The sequence below is a fragment of the Xiphophorus hellerii genome, chromosome 5, assembly GCF_003331165.1.
Source record: "Xiphophorus hellerii strain 12219 chromosome 5, Xiphophorus_hellerii-4.1, whole genome shotgun sequence".
In the NCBI taxonomy this organism is placed as follows: domain Eukaryota; kingdom Metazoa; phylum Chordata; class Actinopteri; order Cyprinodontiformes; family Poeciliidae; genus Xiphophorus; species Xiphophorus hellerii.
The window spans coordinates 14,944,599-14,971,174 of record NC_045676.1 but is presented as its reverse complement, the minus strand read 5'-3'; the positions used below and the strand labels follow the sequence as shown (position 1 = coordinate 14,971,174).

The following is a 26,576-nucleotide window of genomic DNA, read 5'->3' as shown; positions in this document are numbered from 1 at the left end:
TCTGATTATGACAGTGCATCGAGACCAAAGGCAACTTAATGTTTGGCCCACAAAGAGTGAGGTTATTACTCTGACCCCACTCTGAGGCAAGAACAGTAAAAGAGGGTGCATGTCACATCAGCCTATATCCAACATGCCTTCCAGGACTTACCAATATTTAATTACAACTCTATTGTCTACTAGGGATTTCAGCAGTCTTGAGCATACCACTGCACTGTCTTTCTGTGGCCCCGTTCCAGGGTTCAATAGCTGCCTGATGTTGACTTTCACTGTGTTTGACAAAATCTTGTTTTCATGATGGCCCAGGGGGGATGCAAGTCATACCCTGCCATCTGACTGACTGACCTAATGAACAGCACCTGACTCTTGGTTAGGTTTAGGTCTTTTACAGCCAGTGATTAAAATAGACTTGCAATAGTAGACTCGTATTGCTGCTGTCAGTAAACAGATCGAGTACAATCACTCAGAAACCACAAATTATAAATCAGAGGAAAAAGTCTTAATTCAACAAAACATTTTTTTTCCTTCACCTTAAGGTAGCTTTATAGTAAGCTAGATATTTCTTCTTTGGTATCGTATGTCCCAAAAGAAAAGAGCACAATCAAATCTTATTATCATATCGCCAGCTGCACTTCCAACAATGAAATCGCACAAATTGAAATTACGCTTAATGAAATACACCAATTAGAAAAACCCCATGTTTTTCAATAAAAAAAGAGGGAAAAAAATAATAAACATGAACATTATTTACAAATCCTAGAATATTAAAATAGAAATACACAATAGTGTTCTTCTCACAAAGACATGCTAAACGCTCAACAACTGGATCCCTACAGCTAATACAATTGTTTAAGAGTTGATATAAAAATATTCAAAGAATTGTTTTCATTCTCTAAGAATTTAATCCACTGCACAAATGTGCAGTAGAAAAAACTATTCTTACCAATAAGACTTTTTAAATTTGTGCAATATAAAATCTGTTAAGTTTCCTTGAAGGTGAGTATGACTGGAGAATAAAACAAAATTAGGCTATTAAATCTATAGAGCCTTGTTGGTTAATATTATAAGTCAACGGCATTTTCAGTTTTTCCTACCACTAACCAATGTAATTTATTGAAATGACCAGTATATAAATTAAAATTTTCTGAATGACTTGTAAGAGTTAGACAAAAATAATGGCTGTTGCGAACTGTGACTGTGTTTTTGGAGATGTTGCAGGGGGCATTTATTTGATATGTCCCCCTTCCCCCCTATGTAATTTCTACTTATTTAAAAAAAAAAAAAGACATTTAATTGGAGGCTTTAATTGACTGCTTTGAAGTTTGATTTTCTATGTTTAAGTCAGCATTCAAGATAATAGATGATTAACATTTAATTTTCTCAGCTTCATTATGTGGAAATTAGGATATGAACAGCTTTAAGTACACTCTGTTTTTAAGCCACATGGCCAGTGGCAGAAAATGTCTTCTGTAAACTGGCAGGAAGGATTTTGCCTTTGCAGTGTCTCCCACATGTGAAGCTGGATGGAAAAGCTCTTACTGCAGCATTTATGTCTGTATCTGTGATTTTCCACCTGGTCATGCTGCAGTTTGAAACCATTCAGATGCATCTTTAAAGTCATGCTGAAAACCAAAACCCATGTGGTGATCATCTGAAAGTTCTGCGATGATTCTTTATCTTCTATAAACACAGACAGTTTCTCAAACAACTTGACATAAATTGTTTAACCTGACTCAGGCATCTATTCATTTTTTATTTTTCTCTGACACACAATGTCTAATGTTGAGACCGCTTTCTCTTCAAAGTGGTTTGTTAACGAGAACAAAGGGAAGGCAGGAGGTGGGCTAGAGCAGCAAGCTTTAACCAGTATCATGGTGTGATACCTGCTCCAAAGCATTTTAGGACAGGTAGTTTCAGAAAAAAAAAAAAAACATACTGCATATACTGAAGATAATTTATAATCCAAATATGGAAACACCATGGGGAACACATGCCTTGTTTTCTTTCCTGTAGTGAAACAGGGGCAAAGAATTACCCCACAAGTTTTTTTTTTTTTGTGGAATGCCTGTTTTGTGGACCAGACTGACTGTGTCGAAGGAAAAAAACAACAAATTCAACATGAAATAGTGTAAAAGCGCCAGCAGTTGTGAGTAAAAGCAACACAACTGTGTTTTAATTGTCTTTTTTTGTTTTAATGGTCCTATTCTCAACTACGACAAAGTTAAATCCTACTGTATTTTTAGAAGTTGAAGCAGAAATGTGCAGAAATGTGTCGCCTGTGCATGGTTTGGCCACACCTTGTCTGCTATTGAGCTGATTGCTACGTATTTGTATTCCATGCTATCCTGTCAGCCCCAAATGTAAAAGACCATATATTGGACCTTGTCTTTTCTCTGGCCATCAGTATGACCAATGTATTTGTGGAGTCCTGTCTGTGTCTTTTTAACAAAATTAGACTGGAGGGATTGGTATTCAAAGAAAAAAGTACAAAAAGTGTAATTAGTGCTGTAGCAGTGCTAACCTTGGTTGTTTTAAAATAAAGAGGAAATAAATATGCAGTCCACCAGACAAAATACATTTGTGAAATAAAACCTGCCCAAATGCTGCCTTTATACAGATAAGTAAAGAAAAGAAAAACAGTAATACATGCAGCTCTGATAAAATGAACAATATTGATATTAATAACAAGTAAGCTTATTTTGACATAAAATGACACAATATATTTAAATGGAATAAAATGCGTTTCTTCTGAGAGTAACTGTAACCAAGGAGTCATTGGAGCAATGGCATAATTATTAAGTAAACTTGTTTACTGGGTGAACATCTCTCCAACTAAATATACGAAAGGATAACACTTCATATACATACTGCTCAAGAATGTTAAAAGTAAAGGACTTCTTTGAGCAACAAAGAAGACTATGCAAAAACTTTCATTACTTTAAAACCTGGTAAAAACCAGATTGTTTACAGGTTATCATCCTGAAATTGACAGAGGGTTTTCTTTAATGTTACCATAAATGTATGGAATTACTCTCTACAGCCTAAAACACACATTGACAAAACATATAATTTCCGGTGATCAACACATTTTCATTAATTTCTGAATTTGGATCCAGCAGGTTTGATTATATCAGATTTGATTATGGCCTCCTGCACCTATTGTGAAAAGTTAAGACTGCTCATAATCAGCTTGATTGGCAAAAGGAAATAACATTCATCATAATCTATTTTCAAAAATTTAGCTCACTGTGGGATATTCTCATCTGAATATCTTGAAATCATGTGAAAGATAGTGTTTCCATCAATTAGGTCATCAGTTTTCCCTTTCCCACACAACACCACAACCGAGTCACTTCAAGAGGAATTTGTTGCCTTGGGTTTAAGCTACTTGATATCTCATTGCACTCACTCTTTTCTGTGCCTTGCCATGAAGCTTTTGTTCAAAAATGGAAACATTGCTAGAAGACAAAATGATGCATCAATTCATCACAGTTACAATGGCTGAGTAATTTTTTATTTCCCCTTTTCCCCAACTTTTTCTGGCACAGGCATGCAGTCATCATCATAGAAAGTATACCATCTTTTGGTGGAAGTATGTGGGTATGATACTGAGGTAAAACAATTATGATCTTGAGCACACCTTAAAACTGGGCTGTTAGAATGTCAGATGAAAAACACTTTGGATTGATTTTTGATTGATCTGAAATAAAAACTTTAAAGGTGTATTTGTTTTATTGTTTTCTTATCTTTGTCATAGCTAAAGCTCTTATAAGAGATCTGTTTTATTGACATCCATTTATCCTGCTGTTTCAAAGCTAAATATAGTGAGGGAGACAAAAGCTTTTATTATCAGAACAACAGTAAGGTATGGATGTTCTGTAATTCTTAAAAATGTAGCACAATAACCACTAATACATGAGAGTAGCATAATAAAGCCAACACAAATTCTCTCCTCTATAAAGGTAATAGTTGTTGGGTTAGTGCCCAGACTCTCTGGCAGCAGAAGATCGCTCCAGTCAAAAGTTTGAACAGACCCACCAATTCATAGCTGTGTATTTTCATACCAGGCCTAAACAGCTTATGAGTTAATTATCTAATTAAAACATAATCCATAAAAGTCCATGTTTACAGAAAGATTTATTTATTAAACTCCTTCTTTCTGAATGTATATAAAATCTGATACTCTGCAAATTCAGGATGTAATTTAAGATTTCATTCAAATTAATATTTATATCCTTGAAATGTTTTCACACTTTGTTGAATTGCAACCACATATTTCAATGTATCTTATGACATAATACACCAACACTAGGTAGCAAATAACTACAATTTAGAAGGTAAAGAGGAGGTTATGTTAAACATCACATGGAGCACTGTTTTATCCTTCATCTGGAAATAAAGACTATGAGACCAATGCAAACCTACTAAGAGATAGCTTCCACTTGAACTAACAGGCTGAGCAGGGACAGTGTTCTTCAGAAAAGTGGCAAGACGACCAAAGATAACTCCGGAGGAACTGTTGAGGTTCACAGATGAGGTGGGAGAATATATTGACATGACAACAATTACTCATGCACTATACAAATATGGGCTTTATGAAAAAAGATAATCAGAAAGCCATTGATAATCCTGTTTGTTGGTTGCAAACAAGCCATGCAGGTGAACAGCAAATATAAACATTTAGTCAAGTCATGTAAAGCTGAGTGTGGCAGAAACCTTACACTCAAAATTATATGGATGGTAAAACTGGGTGGTAGCAGGTGGTTTGAGTTGCTGGATATCAACTCTAACCAGCTCAATACAAATGTAATTACAGGGCAAGCCAGGAAGAAAGCCTGATAAAGACTACAAAGGACTCTAGACTGAGGCAGAGCCTGACCTTCCAGCAGGACAACTACCCTAAACATACAGAAAGAGATACAATGGATTTTTTTAGCAATTAATTTGCTTCAGTGGTGTAGTTAAAGTCCAAATTGAAATCTAGTTGAGAATCTTTGTGAAAACTTGTCAATTAATGTTCAGAGATGTTCTTCATTAATTCTGACAGAGGTCGAGTTATTTACCAAAGAACATGAAAAAAGTGTCAGGTAAAAAGTTTTTCATTAACATCCAGAGTACAAACCATATGTTTACTTAACCTTCCAACATTTAGCATTTCCAATTGAATTTTTTTAAAAGTACAGATAAATTACCTCTGTGAATAAGAACAGATGTCATCACACAATGCAGCTCAGGAGCACTGGGATAAATCTGACCAGTTGGTAAGGACAAGCGGACCCAAAACCTATTTTTTACCTCTCAATTGTGTGCCTCCTCTGTTTATAGTACAAGTTTATATTTAGATGACAACAGCGTCAAGGAGTAATTTTCTCACACACAGTGAGACAGTTTGCACCAGAATATCATTGGTGCTAATTGGATTGTGAATGAGGTATTGAGCTGGCTCAGAAACCAAGTACAAACATTACAAAAACGTTGGGGGCAATAAAGAATGCAGCACACTGACACTGAGCTTATGTCAACAGCTACAATTCACTGCAGCATCTCAAAGACTAGAAAGGCAAAGTAATTTGCATACTGAAACCTGTTAGTTGACGAGCTTGTAATTATGTTTGCTTTCTACACACAATAAACTAAGGACAGCTCAGATCTGTGAAGGTCACAATAGTTGTCAGGAAGACAAGTTGATTAATCACTTTTAAAAACAGTCGGACATAGCTCTTTCCCCTCTTTAATGTAATTTTTAAGAAATATGATTTATAAATGTGTGAAAGCCATCTTCATTTTTAATTAGACCCAAGGTGATAATAAGTGAAAGTGTAAGGAGTGTCATATCGGCAAGCCAGCTCCTGCCTTCACAGAAGAGAACAGCAGGACTGGGACAAAGGATCTGTAATATTGCATTTTCTCTTTTCTCATCATGGGGTGTGGCACACACAAAAAGTCAGAGCATACCTGAGTGCTCTCCATGCACTAACATCACTAGGAGTCCACATTGTCGCTCGTTTGTATAGCAACATCCGTATATGCACATGCAGAGTTATCCAGCTACTTGCATGACATTTCCCACTAAGTCAGATGGCTTTTCTCTGTGTCAGTATTACCTCCACGCTGTGACTGTCTAGAAAATAATGAGCTGTGCATAGAAGGGGACTGCACAAATGTGGAGTTTCCTGCTTCCAGCTGGGAACAAAACATGAAAGAAATCCTTTTGGAAACTTTAGTTTTTGCACTTCACTGATAAACATAAAGAAATTGCTCAAATACTAAAAGACGACTTTACTGAAACTCAAATAAAGAAGGTGACAGGCCCTCAATAAACCATGCCTGCATTTACAGGCACACAAGTTTTGTTTTATTCATCTGCAATAATCATTTAAACTGTGAATCATAGATAATGCTTTGCAAAAATATGACAACCAAAACAAAGTAGTGCATCATTTTAAAGTGGAAGGATACAGATGCATGGTTTGGAATTGCTTTACAAGGTAAAATCTGGAAAGTGTGCCACGAATTTGTATTCAGACGTTAAGTCAATATTTTGTACCTTTCACTGCAATTAAAGCCACAAATCTTTTGGGGTACATCTCTACCAGCTATAGCCATCTAGATATACGTTTTTTGCCTCTTATTTGAAAAACAGCTAATGCGTAGTTAGATTTAATGGAGAATGTCTGAAAAGTAGTTTATAAAAACTGGCATTGATCTTATACTTTACTGAGCCATTTAATAGGATTATGTTTTGCTCCAAACCATTCTATTGTATTTCTACTTGAAAGTGAACCTTAAAACCATTAAATAGTTTCCACAGGAGCCACCACAAAGTTAGACCACGGGGATGGTGTTTACACATTTAGTCAGACAAATTTGCAAATTTTGGTGTCGTCTCAACATAAGACTTTCATTCACAGATTTCCTGTGTCCACTGCATTGCTTTTTAATAATGTTTTTCTTTCAATGTTCTGCCATATAGACAAAATTGCTGAGAACAAAAAGTATTTAACCTCAAAATAGACTGTCTCACCTGAGTTGTGAATCTCTGAAGGTCTTTTACAGGGACCACTGGCCTTTTGGCTGCTTATGTTCTTCTTGCCTGGCTTGTCAGGTCAGGTGGATGGTCATGTTTCGGTAGGTTTGTACTTATGCTATACCATGTTTTTCAGATGATGGGAAAAAAAACAGTGCAGAGATCTCTGAAACTTAACATATCAGTTTATAACCAAACCCTACTTTGAACTTCTCTATAGCTTTATTCCTGACCCCTCTGGTGGCACTGTAAAAGCAAGTCTTGTTTAAATACCTTACTATACTTGATTTAAGGAATTATTTTATGGTAAATCTGAAATGTGGAGATTTGGAAATGTTTGGTCCTAACAATGGAATCATCTGACACTGCTGATAAAATTAACAGACGTACAAAAGGAAAAGGATCACAAGAATCACTTGAAAGAAGGTAATGATGAAGGACTTTAAAATAGTTCCATTGTCATAGCACTATGCCTCCACTCACAATAGACCTTAGACATACATACGATGGTGGTTTAAAGAGGTAATTATGCCCATCATGGCTCACCTACTAATCCCCCTCATTAACTGTTGTTTATTGCAAGTATTGTAATAAAATAAATGTAATTAGACATTGCAAGAAGAGATGCAATTAACATTTGAAAGTATGTTTCTTTGTCCTTTCTTTGCTTAATAGGGACTTGTTGAGCTAAGAAGTATTGGAGGGAAGAAGGATTTTTTTTTGAATTACTCAACAGGAGATTGAACAGAAGCTCTTATGCATGTACCATTGTGTAAGAGTGATTCTCTTGGGTCTTGATGACATTTAACAGGGCTTAAAACAATGGAAGGTGTCTCAGCCATGTCACAGAAATTACATTACGTGCCGCAGACACTTCCTCCATGCACCCAAAGGGGTTGCCATGACACCATATATCCTCTGATGCTGTATTAAACACAGACAAACAGCACTGTGGCCTTTACAGTTGATATATGCTGTTGTAGCATTTTGTGTGTATATATTGATGATGTAGTTACAAGACAGTGGGATTTCTGTTGATATTTTTCTGTTGAGGCGATGTTCTTTTATAAGATTATTAAAGTATGTTTCCTTTACCAGTCGGTTTTGTGTTTTATCTGACATAATTTTACTACTTTGGAGGAATTTGGACTGATGAGGCCTTTGAGTCGAGCCTTTTTGCCTTGTTAGTGAGACAGAGACAGCCCAGGTTTATGTTATCTCTAGATGTCCCTTCAAAAACAATAATTTCAAGTGAATGCCCATGTAAACCAAAATAAGAATCCAAAACCATTTAGTTATTTTTGCTCATTTCTGGATTAAATACTATTTAAGGGAATTTCTGAAAAATGCATGGAAAAATAAACAGAATGAGAAAAAAAAACAGAGATGAAAGCTTGTCTAAAACTTTACAGGAGTAGACACTGATGGAAAATTACCAGAATAATTGAATGGAAATCATTAAAATCATAAAAGAGAACATTGTTTTTTAAAGACTGACACTGGATCAAAATACATTGTCTCATGGAACATTAAGGAGCTACTGTCCCTCCTTTGTGCAATAGGTAAAGAAAAAATTACAATCCCAAAACATAATGTGTATTTTTAGACTTTCTTTAACTCCACACTGCGTTAGTTGCTATGATTTTCCTGAATTCTTGAATTTAATTACCATCATTAAAAGGTTTTGAAGATTAAAGGTTCAAACTGTCTGGATTATTGAGAGAATAGCACTCTAGAAAGGTAATGCTCAACTCACAAAATAAAATCGGACAGCCCTGTCCACTTTGCTTTGGACTAGTCATAAATATACATCTCTCCCATAATTGAAAACTGTGCAGACACACAGGAACTTGTCGACATTTGCATATGAATACAGTTTTCTTTTCATTTTCTGCTACTCCAAATTCAGCCTTGCACAACGATAACCCCAAACCTCCCTTACTGCAATCCCTTCAAAAGAAATCATTCCAATAGACATTGTGTATGTCCATTCGAATGATCTTACCCCTTGTAATTTTTTTGTCTAAATCAGCTGGGTTCAAACCAAGTATCCGTATAGCAGCTTCTGGAAACTCAAATGTGTAATCCCGTTCTAAAAAGAAAAAAAAAATTCTGACTATCAGAACAAAAGAATAAAAACAAAACGCATTTTTTGTTTCAGTTTCAGACATCATTAACACTCAATAATGATAAAGTTATATTGTAATCATTTTGTGCATGAGTACAAAAGATGAGCAAAAGACTGGTTTTTAACAGACGTAATTAGATAAAAGTTGTCCAAAAGGGTCATCAATTCAGTTATACAGCCATTGTGAATGCGGCTCTATGAGATAGCACGGACAGTGCTATAATTAATAAGAAGCCCTCTTTCCCCTGCAAAGCTGACCAAATACCTATTTTTGGCACTCGACCAGCACATTTGATTGCATTGAAACACCATCCAAAATGTTCTATGTTTTGTCTCTGCTTTTTTCAAGTAAAGTAGCTCACTCTCTGTTGTCATTGCAATAAACCTTTATATCACCAGGTTTTCAATATGGTTTACATCAGGGATCCTCAGGGTCCATCAAGGGTCAAATATTAAAAACTCTAACCTTTTAAAGCTGCAGTACAGCTTTAAAGTTTTTAAAGTAAATCTGTGGCAAGATTTACATGTTTTTAACCAAGCATTTGACAGAGTATTAATTCTGAATAAATATAATATGCTGTTAAACATTCTTTTTCTTATTATTATAGATAAAAATTGGGTGGATACTGATATCTGATATTTATACTGCTGTTATTGCCAATAACTCATATTTACCGTTATTTATGTACAGGCCATACCACTAACGTCACTACTACTGCCACATGACCAAAAAAATACCACATGGCCAACCCACTCTCCTGCCTGAAACAAAAAGGAAACAAAATGAAAATTAACATCCACTTTTTCGCATCGGCTCAGTTTTACGAATAAAAAACATTACAGATGTGTTAAAAAATGACTTACATTGGCCCATACCTATGCTATTGCCAATACATTGTGTTTCCTTAACATTATATTCTCTTGTTAAATGCTAACACAAGTCAAATTTATTAAGGCAATATTGCAGTCACAAAAAATGAAAATTTTTCAAGCACTACCTGATTCTGACAGGATCTCAGAGGTTTGTATTTTAATGATTGTGACCTGAATGTTCAGTCTGATTTACAACGTTTATAATTTGACTCAGTCTTCTCTTAGGTCCTTGTTCTAACTGAAGCATGTTAAATGCATTTGGCATGTACTGTATATTTTCACATGCTGACTTAAGCAGAAGAAGCTTACTTAGACAACAGTAACTTGTCTTTTATAAAATATATCCTGTATGCACTCATTCATGCAATGTATCATCTTGTTTTTGTAACTTGATCTCATGTTGACAATTTCATAGATAGTGTCACATTACTCCAGTAGGCAGGTGGTGATTATGAGATTGTCATGGTATAACCTTAAGTAAAAATACCATGGTGACATGCTTTTCTTTACATAAAGAATGTATAACATAATCTGTCTTTATCTAAAACTAGAAAGCAAATGTTAGTCCCACTGCTCCTAGACAGTATGCTATATTGATCATTACATTTAGACTAATTGTTCTTTAAACCATGTATTTATTGTTATTTTCTGAAATTAACAAAAAAAATATAAATACAAATTAGTTGACTTTAGGAGTAGTCTTGAAGATAGTGTCACATAGTGTCACACATTCTTTGCTGCAAAGAATATTATTCCTTGTTCTACTTTTCACAGTGTAACCAGCCATTTTTCAGCCAGTCATCCGACAGGCTGACAAATGCTGTCAGATCACAGCAGTAGGTGGGAACTTTTTTCTGTCATTTCTTAAAATTCCTTAAGCTGCAATATGATGTCAAATATTAGTGGCTCTAAAACTTTGACTATTTCACAGCTCATTATACCACAAAACTGGGAGACTGCCTATGTCCATTCCCCAAGGAGCTGGAGTTGGCTTTTTTGCTTTAAGATATACACCTGCCTGCAGTTAAAACAAAATGAAACATTTGTTTTATTTGTTTATAAAAACCTGTTTATGTGAAACCTACTAAAGTGATGTTGAATACAGTAAATAGCTGATTCCGCAAAACAAAATGGAGGGTAATAAATGTGTGCCCTTCATCTCTCATTGCACAAAGTGACAATCTAAGTCTTACTAAAACTATGCGCAGCAGACAGATGGCAATTTTATATTCAGCTGGAAATTAATAAAGTGCTAAATGTTCGATTTTGAATTCGAGTTTCACATGATTGGTTAAAAAAATATGAGAGAAGGTATGTACATGTCTGATGGGCCTATGAAGATGTGAACAGGTAGCAAGCAAGGCTGGTAAGCAAGGGGAAAACATTTTTAAAGGTTTCACAAATCACTACAGTGACATTTGCTAGGTGATGTTCAGAAGAGGTTCAAAACCTTCAGCTGAAAAGGATTTTCTTTTGAAAACCTCCATGGCATTCCTGGAAGGGAGGGAACAGCTGCATACAGCAGCATGTGCAGACAGCAGATCTTTTGGTAGATAGCATAATGAGATTTAAAAGACTGTAAAAGGGATAAAGGCAAAAGATGTGGAACTAACAAGATAGAGACATACTGTCAGAGAAGCAAAAGTATGAAAAAGAAAGTCAATTTCTTTGCTGCAAAATAACTCTTGAAAGTAAATGCAATCCTGATGAGAGGAAATGTTTCTTTCAGCTCGGTGTAGTATTATCAATCAAGAAGTGATCCTCCCTACGTTCAAGCTGAAAAGAAAATTACACATAAAACTATTAAAAAGCATAAATTTCATGAGAACTTAAACTTGACATTGCAGTAAGTGAGCTCCTGCTCCTTTGTAGAACTAGATTTTTCTTTACATGCCAAACTAAAGACAACTTTCATTTTAAAACTTCTATTATACTTTCTGAGCACATAAAAATCCAACTTCTTCAGATTTCAGTTTGTCTGTATGAGAGATGGGTTTTGGATGATTGATTAACTTTACTGCAGCAAGACTCTTCATTATGTCTAAATGACAACTAAATTGGCCTTTCAACAAAGCTAGATTCATTCAAGCCACTATATCAGAGATGAGAGGCATCGCTTCCACACAGGAACCCACAGGGGAAATTTTGATATTTTCTGAGTGCTTCTAACAAGCATGTGCAGCGACTGGTCTTATGGAAATTCTAGGCCTTCCATTTGGTATTATGACTGCCAAAAGCTGGAGTAAAAAAGTGAAAGAAAAAAAAAATCTAAACGTAGTGTGTCAAGGGAACAAAGCCCTCATGGGGAATAGCATACACAACCAATGACAGATTATTCCAAGTCCTTTCTTTGGGTGCTTCAGCTGCCCCCTGTAGATCCACAGAAGAGGAGCCATTCCTACTGGCTTATTTTGAAAAGCTGGCCTGAATCGTCCATCTGGATGGTTTATTCATCTATCCAGGAGAATAGCTTTCCCTCCATTCTTTGAAACCATTCCTAAACATTTTAAAACTTTTGTATGCTCTATTTTAGCTTAATAAATATAAGAGATTGCTAACTTTAACCAGATACTTGACTGTAGCTTAAACCTATATTTTATGTTAGATATTCCTCCATCCAGTATGTACAATAAAATAACACATTGATAGATGTCTGAAAGATAATTCTTAAACATTTACTTTAGGTCTTTTGAATGTCTGTACAAAGATATTTCTATAGTATAATATCATAAGACCAGAAACTATTTTGCATTTCTGTGCTACCAAACACTTAAAGGTCTGTTCCCCTCCCCAACTTGTTGCTGCACAATGGCTGAAAGAATTTGTCTCTGTGTAAATAATTTTCTTTCGTTTACAACAGAAACTAACAGACTAGCCCAACTACCGTAATTAAGCAGCTAAAATGAGCTGGTTGTACTTGCCTTACTTAATAGGGTGAAGAATAAGAACATAATTTATTCTACATTTTTCAAGCAATAAATTAATGTCATACATAATATTATTGTAAATGTAAAATGAAATATAATTCATAGCAGTTCAAATTTAAATTGCAGAATTTCAGTAAAACAGCTAAATCCCTCCATACATTTGCTTTACATTTGTGTAAATACAAAAAAAAAGTCATTTTACCCATGTTATCATGCTGAGAACGTTTTATTCTAGCCCATTCTGATTTCAACAAGTATCTACAGTGGGGCAAAAAAGTATTTAGTCAGCCACCAATTGTGCAAGTTCTCCCACTTGAAAAGATGAGAGAGGGGGCGTGCTGTGGTGGCGCAGGGGGTTAGCACGCCCCACGTTTGGAGGGGGCGTGCTAACGCGGACGTCGCGGGTTCGACTCCCGGTCCCGACGACCTTTGCCGCATGTCTTCCCCCCTCTCCTCACCCTCCTTCCTGTCTGCCTACTGTGAAAAAATACGAGCCACTAGCGCCGCAAAAACTCTTCGGAGAAAAAAAAGAAAAAAAAAAAAAAAAGATGAGAGAGGCCTGTAATTTTCATCATAGATATACCTCAACTATGAGAGACAAAAGGAGAAAAAAAAATCCAGAAAATCACATTGTCTGATTTTTAAAGAATTTATTTGCAAAATATCGTGGAAAATAAGTATTTGGTCAGCTACAAACAAGGGAGATTTCTGGCTCTCACAGACCTGTAACTTCTTCTGTAAGAGGCTCCTCTGTCCTCCACTCGTTACCTGTATTAATGGCACCTGTCTGAACCCATTATCAGTATAAAAGACACCTGTCCACAACCTCAAACAGTCACACTCTAAACTCTACCATGGCCAAAACTAGAGAGCTGTCAAAGGACACCCGAAACAAAATTATAGACCTGCACCAGGCTGGGAAGACTGAATTTGCAATAGGTAAACAGCTTGGTGTGAAGAAATCAACTGTGGGATCAATTATTAGAAAATGGAACACATACAAGACCACTGATAATCTCCCTCGATCTGGGGCTCCACGCAAGATCTCACCCCGTGGGGTCAAAATGATCACAAGAACGGTGAGCAAAAATCCCAAAACCACAAGGGGGAACCTAGTGAATGACCTGCAGAGAGCTGGGACCAAAGTAACAAAGGCTACCATCAGTAACACACTACGCCGCCAGGGACTCAAATCCTGCAGTGCCAGACGTGTCCCCCTGCTTAAGCCAGTACATGTCAAGGCCCGTCTCAAGTTTGCTAGAGAGCATTTGGATGATCCAGAAGATGACTGGGAGAATATCATATGGTCAGATGAAACCAAAATAGAACTTTTTGGTACAAACTCTACTCGTCGTGTTTGGAGGAGAGAGAATGATGAGTTGCATCCAAAGAACACCATACCTACTGTGAAGCATGGGGGTGGAAACATCATGCTTTGGGGCTGTTTTTCTGCTAAGGGACCAGGACGACTGATCCGTGTAAAGGAAAGAATGAATGGGGCCATGTATCGTCAAATTTTGAGTGAAAACCTCCTTCCATCAGCAAGGGCTTTGAGGATGAAACGTGGCTGGGTCTTTCAGCATGACAATGATCCCAAACACACCGCCCGGGTAACGAAGGAGGGGCTTCGTAAGAAGCATTTCAAGGTCCTGGAGTGGCTTAGCCAGTCTCCAGATCTCAACCCCATAGAAAATCTTTGGAGGGAGTTGAAAGTCTGTGTTGCCCAGCGACAGCCCCAGAACATCACTGCTCTAGAGGAGATCTGCATGGAGGAATGGGCCAAAATACCAGCAACAGTGTGTGAAAACCTTGTGAAGACTTTACAGAAAACGTTTGATCTCTGTCATTGCCAACAAAGGGTATATAACAAAGTATTGAGATGAACTTTTGTTATTGACCAAATACTTATTTTCCACGATATTTTGCAAATAAATTCTTTAAAAATCAGACAATGTGATTTTCTGGATTTTTTTTTTCTCCTTTTGTTTCTCATAGTTGAGGTATATCTATGATGAAAATTACAGGCCTCTCTCATCTTTTTAAGTGGGAGAACTTGCACAATTGGTGGCTGACTAAATACTTTTTTACCCCACTGTATATAAAAAGGAAAATTGCATTTCAAAATGGGGTAAAAATATTTCTCAGGTTACTGTTGATTTGATTAACTATCAAGGACATTTGTGAGGAGTGATGCTGCCTGTTAAACTAGCTTCTCTGCATTAATCTATATGACATGACCATTTTTATCCTAAGGAGGTGGATAGTTAGTCGTAAACTTTGCCTTATTAGGTGACTGACATGTTCCAACTCAAACTTTCTGTGTCCATGTGTTTATACCCAGTGCATGTGCTGTACAAGAGCCAGCAAGCCCCCGCATTCATGAGACCAAGCAGAGCTGAGTGGGCAAGCAAGCATTTAAGGCTCTTACTGAAAGACCTTGACTGCAAGGCAAGATAGTAGAAAAAAAGTAATTTGCTGCACCCACTAAAAAATCCAGTCCCAAGAGCAGCGGGAAAGGGCTTGAAGATTCAGAAAAGTATTTTACTTTGGTAGCTGTTTCTGTTTAATTTGAGTGGTTGTGCATACATGAAGAGAAAGGTGGGACATATCCACTTCTGTTCACTTGGGCCCATTTCCAGCTTACTTACATTGAATGTGAGCCAGGACAAATAGTGAGAAATTAACTGATAAGAGCCAAAAACCACGATAGATAAATTAATGACAGTCAAAGACAAAGACATGAAGCCTTAGACTTTAGTCTTATTACAATGCATCATTAGTGTTATTTTTACTTTATATTCATTGTGCAGACATATAAATACATGCAATCATTGTGCCTTGTTTGCATGTCAGCAATCTAAGCTACACTAAATCTATGAGTGAAAATAAGTAGAGTGCAAATATTCCAGGCCACTGACTCAACGTTTTGAGGAAATACTAGGTGGAGAAAGCACAGTGGACATCAGAGAAAAAGCTTCAACTCAGATGAGTATGGATTCTGTTTACCAAGAACTTCTCCAACTCTCCTTCCACTTTCCCTGATGCCTCACTGCCACCAAGACAAGACTGTGTGGCTAATTACTGAATGGCAACAAACAAACCGATACTTCCCCATTTTCCCTGGTCATGTCCCATTACTCCAGCTTAGTTCCCCTATTCATATTTTTCTTGACAGGTGCATCTGTCCATGGAAAACAAGACAGTGTTCGAATCAGCAGGCAGAGGATGTTGTAATTAAGAGGTGTACCTCTGGGCTAACACGTGGTTCAGTCAAGGTGAAAATGACAGTAGGGGTGGAGTTTTATTGAGTACAACAGGGTTCCTGTCAATAGCTGTGGCATTTGGCACTGTGCTCAATGCTTTCATTTGTATTTTAGTCCTGTGTTTGTGTCTCTACATCATTGTGCATCTGCACATGCAAACCTCTAACCTTCACCATCAAAGTGTCATTGTTGTGGGGATCAGAATGCTATCTTGAAAACCCACAAAGTCACAAATATAGAAGCGGAAAGAGAAGAGAAAAAGTGGGGGGGGGTGTGTGTGCGTGCGTGAGTGAGTGAGTGTTATGTGCGTTTGGGAAAAGGAAAAGCAGGAGAAAAACAGGAGCCTGAAATAAGACAGAAAAGATGAGACGGCACAGATTGATATCACAATTACCAACAAAGCTATCCCTCAGTTATGAATACATCTCCATACATTACAGGCAGGTTGCTCTCTTGCCATAGTCTCTGCAGCTAGTCCTGCAGTTTCTCATACACAATATACAACCACAGCCCATGAAAGGGTCATCATAGTGTTGTCCCTTTATATTAGCAATGCATCTGTCAAGATTCAACAACAATAAAAACTTTATCTTGTCTGCATATTGCTCTTACAGCAGCACAAGTTATTAATCTCTTAGGAAAAGAATATATAAGAAGAAAAAGGACATAATTTATTACCATATACATCATCTTACAAAAGTATTTGTAAATTATAAATGTGGTTTACATTTTGTCAAATTATAGGCACAAACTAAGTTTTTTTTAATACAATTGTACATGATATTAAAACACAAATATGCAAATAACAGCAAACTGAAAATAAAATACCGTTTTTTTTTTTAATGAAATCTTTAGTCTAAATTGTTATTCAATCATCTTTACATATACATAAAGGTGCTCGGGTGAGATGAGACCGCAGCAAAAATATTTTGGACTACATGCGCAAAATGCTATGAATGGCCTAGAGCTGACACTTCACAAAACTGTATTAAGCATCATGCAGTGAGGATGCTAATCTTCAGCAGACACATGGGTAATGGTCAAGGCAAGAGCTGCAGTGTAATTAATGGTTTATATTAAAGCATTTTCATTTGTAAGATTTGCCTAGTCAAAGTCCAGCCCTAAATTGAATTGATAGTCTGTGGAGAGATTTGAAAGATGGGCAATTTAGCAATGGAGAATGGACAAAAAATTAACTCTCTAAATGGGTAAAGCAGGTAGAGAAATAGTCCAAAAGAAGTGTAATTTCCAACCTAAGTCCAACAAAGAATTTGTGACCAGATTTCAAAATTTATGCTTGCAGAAATATCACTGTAGCTCAAGCTTTCTTCCAAAGCTTGAGCTTCTTTACAAAGCAGATTTTATAAAATGTCATTCTCTTAATGTGCAAAACTGATAGAAACATAACCCAATAGACTTGATGCAAAAGGTGGTTCTAAAAAACATTAACATCTGAATACAAATTGATACCACATATTTTTTTCAGACTTTAATTTGTAAAACAAAAAAAAAAAAACATGCATCATCTTCCTTCTTATTCACAAAAGAAAACTACTTTGTGTTGGTAAATCACATAATAGTCTGTGGTTGTAACAGGACAAAATGTGAAAAATTTCAAGAGGTATGAATACTTTTGCCAGGCACTCCATCTCATTATTGCACAAAGCAATAATGAGATGGAGAAGATGATCAGTTTTCTTCTCACTGCTCTGACATCTTTAATGTTTACTGGAGTCTCTGCATGATCTTTAGGAAATGTCTCAGTGGATTATCCAATAACCATAAACATGTCCAATCACCACTCTCGACACAGATGGCCACATGGATCATTGGGGAGCAGCTTACGCAGCCATAGCTCGCTACAGTGAGGTTCAAACGACGGCCTGTCGTGAACACTTTCTTTCAGCTTGCAAGTAAATCCAGTTACAGTTAGCCCATAATTTATGCAGAGTGAGGACCATATGCTTCAACAGCGAGACAACAGGCACTGCAATATATGGGAGGGGGGATTTTACATAAAAATGCAAGGCTGCTACCAAATGGGTTAAGAGTATGCATGGAGGCATACAAGCATTTCAAACACCTCTGTGGCTCAAAACACATCAGACAATGAGAACAAAAAAAGGAAAAAAGGAAAGAAAGAGAAATGGAAAAGGAAACAACATCTGAAATAGCAAAAGATGTGCACTGGAGGATGGGCAAATGGAAATGTAAACCATGGGAAAATGATCCAGTGCAATTTGGATCTCTGCCGCAGGCTCCAAGCTATGCTCCATGAGAGGTGTGCAAATGAAAAACATGTTGGGGTGTGAACGTGTGTGTGTGTGTGTGTGTGTGTATAGATGGTAAAAATGCAGGAACTATAAGTTCTTACATCAGGTGCAAGAGGACGGTTTGATGACAACATGACTGGCATATGAAAGGGGATATCCTGGAAGAAAAGGAGGTGATGCTGTCCAACTTATCTGGTCCTGGTGGTCATTTTGGAAAAGCTTTGCCCTGTAATCTAATCCTGAATCCCCCTTTGACAAAGATCAGTTCAGGTATCTACATAAATCAGAATATCTCAGAACCATAAAATGCCTTCAATCCCATTAATGGTACAAAACCACACAGGGTGACGCAGACTGATGATGAGCACGACTGGAAATCTCTGTTTCTAAGGACTTGCAGGAAAAGGGGATAAAAATGGAAAAGATAGAAAGAGGGTGGGGAATGAGAGAGTGACAGGGAGAAGAAAAAAAAGAAGACCAGGAACAGCTACAGGTAAACACTGCCATCTGCTGGCCAATGCAAGAACACCCTGTGTGCTTTGAAACTGAGGCTAATGTGTTTGAACAGCTGCACCTTTGACCACCTGTTTGCACTGATGCACACAAAGCAGATGTGACACACAAAGGACACTGCACTCAGCCAAACTTGACATAATAATAAGAAAAAACTTCCAAATTCAAAGATGTAATAGTTTATCCTTGCACAGAGACAAATTTAATTTGCTGGTTGAGGAAGAAGAATGAAAGTTGAGGACGAGGCAATCATCTTGATGCAATCACAATTATGTTAAAAGACAACCCCATCTATTCCCTACGACTCTTGGCTCTTGTAATCGAAGGCAGCAGCAGCAGAGGAATAAAACGAAGCTCTCCTATAATTCATACTTATGCTGACAGGCTTTTTCTACCTCTGTTACAAGTCACAATGTCAGTTTTTTTAATACTAAAAAGGCCTGTGAGAGGTACTTACTTTGCTCGTTCCTGCTGTTCAGTGTTGACGACTTTGTGTGACACATCAAAAAGTGTGAAGCAGCAGACTAGACTACAAGTGCCAATGTAAAAAGGCTCCACCAAACACTTTCTCATTTGACTGCATAAAGATAAAGGCACTTAAAGTGATATGAATATATAAGTGGCATGAAGATTAGAAAAGATTTTTGCATATTTCATTTTTCATTGCAGTTATCAGGTAAGAGCAGTAGCTGTGTCTGCTTGCCAAAGCTTACAAATAAAGCAAAAGAAATACATGTTTCTGTTTGCCCTGTAACTTAATGTAACTGTCATGTTTTTACGGGGAATTTGTGACTTATTTCACAGTCTTCTAATCCAATAGACCTGCAATAATGCATGTCTATGCAATGGCTTAAAAATGTAAGTGAGTGCTTCAGTTTGGCTTTATCACCGTTCCCTGAGGGCTTTACTCCATCTGTTCTAACACTAAGCTTATATTCTGTTTAAACATGACTGGGTTCTTCTTGAATGGGAGAGTTAAAGGTGATTATCCTTAAATGCTATTTACCAAAACCTGACAATATTATTAATATCAAATCTGTTATAGGATTATCACACCTGTTTTAGTAAAATAATGAACTGCTAAAAGCTGATTTATATTTTAACAAACAATGGTTCAAAGTGACAGATTTGCTAACTTTAATGCATTGTGGTCACAGCTGTTGACACCTATTCAAAAGTCGGGGTTTTTTTTATAGGTGTGTCTGGGTCTGTTTTCATAATATTCTTGCTTGCTCCTAGTGAAAAACAATATCTCTTATCAAAGGAAAATATCGAATATCTAGAAGGTCAACGACAACTTGTTTCTGTGTAAGCTTGTTTTTCTATTCTTTTCTTATCTTGATAGATTTTTGTATGAGATTGAATTTGTACTTCAGTGGTGATTCTCATTTCCTTTTCATTTAGAGCTATGGACAATATTTTTGATTTGCTTTTTTTTTTTTTAAGAAATGATTGTTGCTAAAATAAAACACAATTCCACAGAAAGCAGAAGGAATAACAGGGTGAATCAGAAACAAAGTTCCTGTTTTTTTTTCAATACACTGAACATAATTAAGCTTTTACACATGAGGGCAAAATAGTTTAACAAGAAATTATGTTATTTTATACATTTCTCTGAGAATATATTATATTTTCTCTTTCTGCTCTATTTTGAAGTCTAAATGCATGTTGTGCAGATTATGAAAACACTTTCTAAAATGTGTTTATGTAAGGAAATATTTTTTTACTCACAAAATTAATATATAAAACAATTCAGTTCTAAAATTACCAAAAATCATTAAAAAAGAGAAAAAAAATTGAATAATGGGAGAAAGTATAGTTGTCTAAAAAAATGTCATCATACTTGTTTTTAATCAGATCAGATATAAGGCGAATCTATAAATGATAACTTTAAATATAAGACATTTGACATTTAACATAAAAGTCATAAGATTAGCTATAAAAATAAACCATAAATATGCGCTAATAATTTATATAAAAACGTAGCTTTTAAATGTAAGCAAAAATATTTGCAAGGTTTCAAAGCATTCTGTTCAAAGCATTTCTGTGTGATATATCAGATAAGAAGCTCTTAAAGGTAAAAGGTGGACTGAGGTTAATGTCAGCCTCTCTGTTATATGTCAAACGATGCTAAACCTGAGCTGAAGCTGACCTCCATTTTTGTACTTAATAGATCCACTCCCTCAGACTTCTATGTGGACTTACTCAAAACTAATTGTCGGTGTTGTAGAAGAAAAGGTAGAAGAGGTCACGTCGTTTTTTCCTGTTGTACTCATAAACTGCTTTGTGGACCTGACTGTGATCATAGCATTTTAATTTTTGATCTAACCTTTAATGTCAGAAACTGCATTGTGAAAGGCCCTGCAGAGATAATTGGTTTAACATGATTTCCTATCCAATCACACACTAGGAAGCCCTAAAATGTAAAAGGGAACAATCTGAGTTCAAAGAATTTCTGCATAAAAACAAGAGATATTGTTTGTATGCTCTCCTGGTTTCCCTAACTAATTTAATAAGATAGCACTACTTAATGACAATGTGAGAAAAATAACTCCTTAATATGGGCTTGATAGCAGTCTGTGTGTCCTTTAATTAAACGTTTGAGTTCCTCGTTGATTGAAATGTTCCATAATATCTGGATTTAGAAGGCTGTAATAAACAGTAATAACAGGGTACTGAATAAATAAGCCATACTTATAGTCTTAGCAAAATTGTGAGCAGTTAAGCAGAGCACAGCTTGTCCGGGTCCCTTCACACATGCACATATATGAATAAAACTTTCAAAGCTACAGCTTGTTCAAAACCCCCACAAGACTAAAAAACAGCATAAATACTAAAATCTAATTGTCTATGTGTTTGACACAGCCTGCAAACACAAATCACAACTTTGCAAATGAGTGGGAGAATTTGTCAAATGTGAAGATGCTCTGGTCAAACAAGACCAAAATTTAACATTTTGGCTTCACATAGCACTGCATATAATCTTGAAGATACTATCCCTGCAATCTAACATGGTGGTGGCAGCATCATGCTGTGAGAATTAAATCTTTTGGAAGTACTGGGAAATTGGTCAGAGTTAATTAAAAGATAGGTGAAGCTAAATACTGGGAAATCCATGAAATCATGTTTGAGGCTGCAAAATAATTGAGACTAGTTGATTAGCAAAGCCTAGTTGAAATGCAGATCTCAATTTAGTGAACAATCTGTGGCAAGCTTTATTAAACTTTATTCCTGCAGAGTACAGAAATAAACTACTCTAAAAGAGTGTGTTACAATCACTTAACACATTAATAAATTTAGCAGACTCTTGGCTACAACTTTTTCAAAACTTGCTTAAAAACTTCAAAATAGCTCAAACATTGAAATATTTTTATGTGTTTCACAGACACTCAGATCCATATATCAGAACAACGAGTTTTGACAGTCTGACAATAACTCGTAGACAACAGAGCTCATCACCTTAAAATAAGTAGTGCTGTATGTAATAGAGCAGGATTCATAGCGGGTAAATTACCGACTGCAGATAGAGGAAACTTGCTAGTATATGCGCATGCATTTAGTTACTAAACAAAGGTGAAAATGATGAAATAAAATTTGAGCAAATGCAAACTCATGCACACAGACTAAATGAGGCCACACAGGCCATGCCTCATAGCTCACTAAATCAGCGCATTAGTATTCTGAGATCTGACAATTGTCTGTTTCTGTGGTGCTGAGAATTAAATATGCATCAGCTTCAGGCAAGCGCAGAAGGCTCAGTAAAGGGCAATTTCTTTCATTTAACTACTGCGTGTCCACCAAACAAATAGAATAGAATTAAATTCAGAGTTTTTGCTTTTTTAAACATAAAAGTTTTTGTTGAACAGAGTTGATGTGAAAATGTCAGACTAAAGTCTTGTATAAAAATATCAGGATAGTGTTAAAGTAAATGTGGCAGTTCGCAACACGGTTTCTAATTTCTCTGGCCTTTAAATGACTTTGGACATGCATTTAATTTGTTTATTTCAAGGTTTTTGCCCTCCTTACATAACATTTCCCCTGCTCAGCAGCAGCATCAGCTCGAAGTCCTAATCTTGGGTTTTGTATTTCCAATCCAGTACCACAAGATGTCACTCACTTTATTTAAACAAGCAACACTGGTTTTAAAGAAAATGTCAATCTTTACATTTAAGTTTTTGTACCTTATATGTACATTGTATGCTAAACATTTGAAGTCACACCTGTAGGATTTTCATCTGTGAGAATGTGACTGCATAAACGTTTTGTAGAAGTAGTGAAAGAAACAGAAGACTGCTTTTATTAAGTAAATAAGTTCTTTGATTATACATTTGACTATTTTCAGAAACAACACACACAAAATGCTAAAAGACTGCACAGGCAATATTACTTTTATAATTTCTACAAATCCTATTGGCACTTTTTGTATTTAGCCTAAGTAACTGAAAAAGAATGGAAAATATGCATCAACGTGAAGTAAATCCTACTAAAAATAAGATAGTAAGCGAGGAAGATGTGAAACTGTAGAGCAGCAGAAATAATAAAGTGGCAAGACCACAATCTAATCTGACAAAAGAAAACAATGGCTGCTTTTATCTATCCCAGTGAAACCAAAGCTTAAAGATTTATCATAACTTTAGATTCCAACAGCACAAAACAAACAAACTGAAACTCCAAAGTGTGTTTTAGTAGAAACCTTTTTAGATGAGAATTAGATTAAATGTTTTGACCTAATGATTAGTCACAAATTAAAACTTTTCTTGGAAATTATTCGTCACCTTTGCTTTTTTCTTCTATGCTAAACCTTTCAGGTATGCAATGGTGCCATCCCCGATGGGACATTATGTATCAATCATGCAAAACATTTCTATAAAGTATTTGTACTCAATTGTAAAGTTGTTTGAGTAAACTGAGCTTAACCAGTGGTCATAATCTGTCATACTGTGTAAGAATCACTGAGCCAAACTAGGGGTCGGAACCAAAATAAATGGGAAGGGAATGAAATGTAAAGTTTTCAAAAAAATTGCACAATTAGATTTAATTTGAAGTGAGATTTAATTATTTTTATGACCATTTCTAGTCATATTTTTGTAATTTTATACTAAAATAAAAATGAAAAATAAACTTATACAATGATTTATATATGGGATTATGAAATAGTTTGCAGGTAGAAAATTGAAGTAGGAGGAGCTAAAAGGGCAACTTGTAGATATGAAATTAAGGTACAAATGTCAAAAGAATGAATTGGCATAATTTCTATTAAGTTGGTGGTATTAACACATTTATGTAGCTAATCCAAAATGAAGAGAAAAAACCCCAAAATCCTATATGATAAAACATGCCACTTATTTGATGTTACAGTGATGCCTAATCATGAAATCTTTAATGTCTCTAAAGGTCAAACCTTTGTGCAACTAACAGTTTATAATATAAACTACACCAAACTTGGAAGGAATTGTTTAGAAACTAAATAGGCAAGAGGAACAAAATAATTTTTTAGTGTTTTAAGTTGGAGTCACACTACACAATTATTTGCCTGATTTTACCCCCCAATTTCCTGTGGGAAAAAACTATGCCAGTCTGCACTAGTTGGGGGCAGTCAGAAGGGAGAGTTGACCCAGTAATCTGTTGACCTAACTTATGTTGCAGTCAAACAAACATGTTTGCATCCAGATTTAGCTCAAAGAAATCAGTTGGACAGAATGAACTTATTACTGATTACAGTACAAGTGCATGTTGCCAACAGCCAACATAAAAAGGAGTGGGATATCAATTGTGAGCTGTTGTTTTTCTCTCTCTTCTTATAAACATTTTTATGTTATGTATCTTCAACATTATGAGCATCAAATAACTAATAAGATTTTCAAGGGTAAAAATGTTCTCATTTTCAGCAACTCATAAAATAAAGTGGTTTATTTGGGGTTTAGCTTAAACAACTGACGTATGAGAATCAAGAATACCACAGGTTTGACGCGTTAGGTTAGTTTGATAAGTCCTGTAGTCTTTGGTCCTGCCACAGGCAAAGCTGGTAAGAGTAAGATCCTAAGTCTTTCAGTCAAGAAACATAAAAGCTACTTAAAACCAGTATGTTAGTGTGAAATAGTCTTTTCAAAATCTGTGAAGTCTGTGAAGCAATGTACTGTGTCCATAGCATTAGGCCCTTAGCTTTGCTTTCTAAAACTATAGCATGAAAAAAACTGATAAAAAACAGTTAACAGTATAACTTATCAAGAATTCAATAAGCCTCATGTTCCATGGATAACAAAAACTGCTGAGGGAAATATCAGCCCTTTTTCAGCACATTAAAAGAAAATTCTCCTCAGTGAGTTTTAGTTTTTACTACATAATGTCATAAACAGCATCTAAAACAGACAGTGACCATTGTTGAAAAAAAGGAAAAATAAAATATCTCCAAATAGTCTGGTCAACTTTAAAACCACAAAGTTGACAGTAAAATATATTCAGCTATTTTTTCCTTTACAAACTGCTTCACCATGTGACTAGAACTTAATTTGCTGCCAATGAAGAATGCATAATGTCTTGCAATAATATAGAAGCAATTTGAACATGTTCATATTTTGTCACATTAGAGACTCATTATACCAAAATACACCACAGAGCGACACAGGCAATCGTCTCTGCCTGTAGAGTTTACAATGCGTAACTCTGAGTGACTAAAATCAAAGTTTTCTTTGGACTAACTTGTAGATTAATATATTTTCATGTTGTATTTACCATAGTCATATTTATTATTTTTATAAATACATTTTATATTGTCTATGGCTATATTTGTATTTAATAATATTTAACGCCTTGGATGGAGCAGCTTGTCAACTAGCTTGTAAATAGAAAAACCATATTCTATTCTATACTTTAGTGGATCTATTGGGATCGAAGAAGAGCAAGAAGAAAGTCATCGTAAAAAATAAAGTAAAAGAGAAGTAGAAGTCATGTAGTGGATCCAGCAAACATGGGAAACTATTCTCTGGTAAAATGAGACTAAAATTGTTCAATTTATTCTCCATTTTTCAACAATCTTCAGACTGGGGCAGAGGGTTCCTTTTCAGGTAAGAGCTTCATAGAACGACAATCATTGAAAATGTGCAGTACTTGTTTGAAAATATGTTACACAAGTCTGATAAATCTCTCTCTAAAAAAATTCTCCTTATTAGCAGTTAAACCAGAAGATTACCAAACAGCCTGTTTATAAATAAGAAACATGACACATGAATTTTTTTGAGGGAAAAAGGATTGGAGGGGTTTGCAAGCTATAACTTGACAGCATCTAAATCTTTTTTTGTTCATGTCCTAGCTTTTTCTACTTCAAGGTATATATATATATATATATATATATATATATATATATATATATATATCTCAAGACAGAATAAGCCAAATTGAATCTAAACAAACAACAAAAATACAAAATCTGTTTAACAGATTATGGGGTACAGCCACTCTCACTGCCCTTAAGCAACCACCAGAGGGTAGCAGAGAATTATGTTTGAAAAAGCTCCGTTGAGGACAAAATTTGACTTATTAAAAAATACTAAAGCAGGGCAAATATAATCACTC

General features: G+C 35.8%; 1 protein-coding gene across 1 annotated transcript in view; it reads right to left on the bottom strand.

The window, feature by feature from the left end:
• ctnna2 (catenin (cadherin-associated protein), alpha 2) overlaps positions 1-26,576 on the bottom strand; it is a 321,544-nt gene that overhangs the window by 254,423 nt on the left and 40,545 nt on the right. The window lies entirely within an intron of this gene.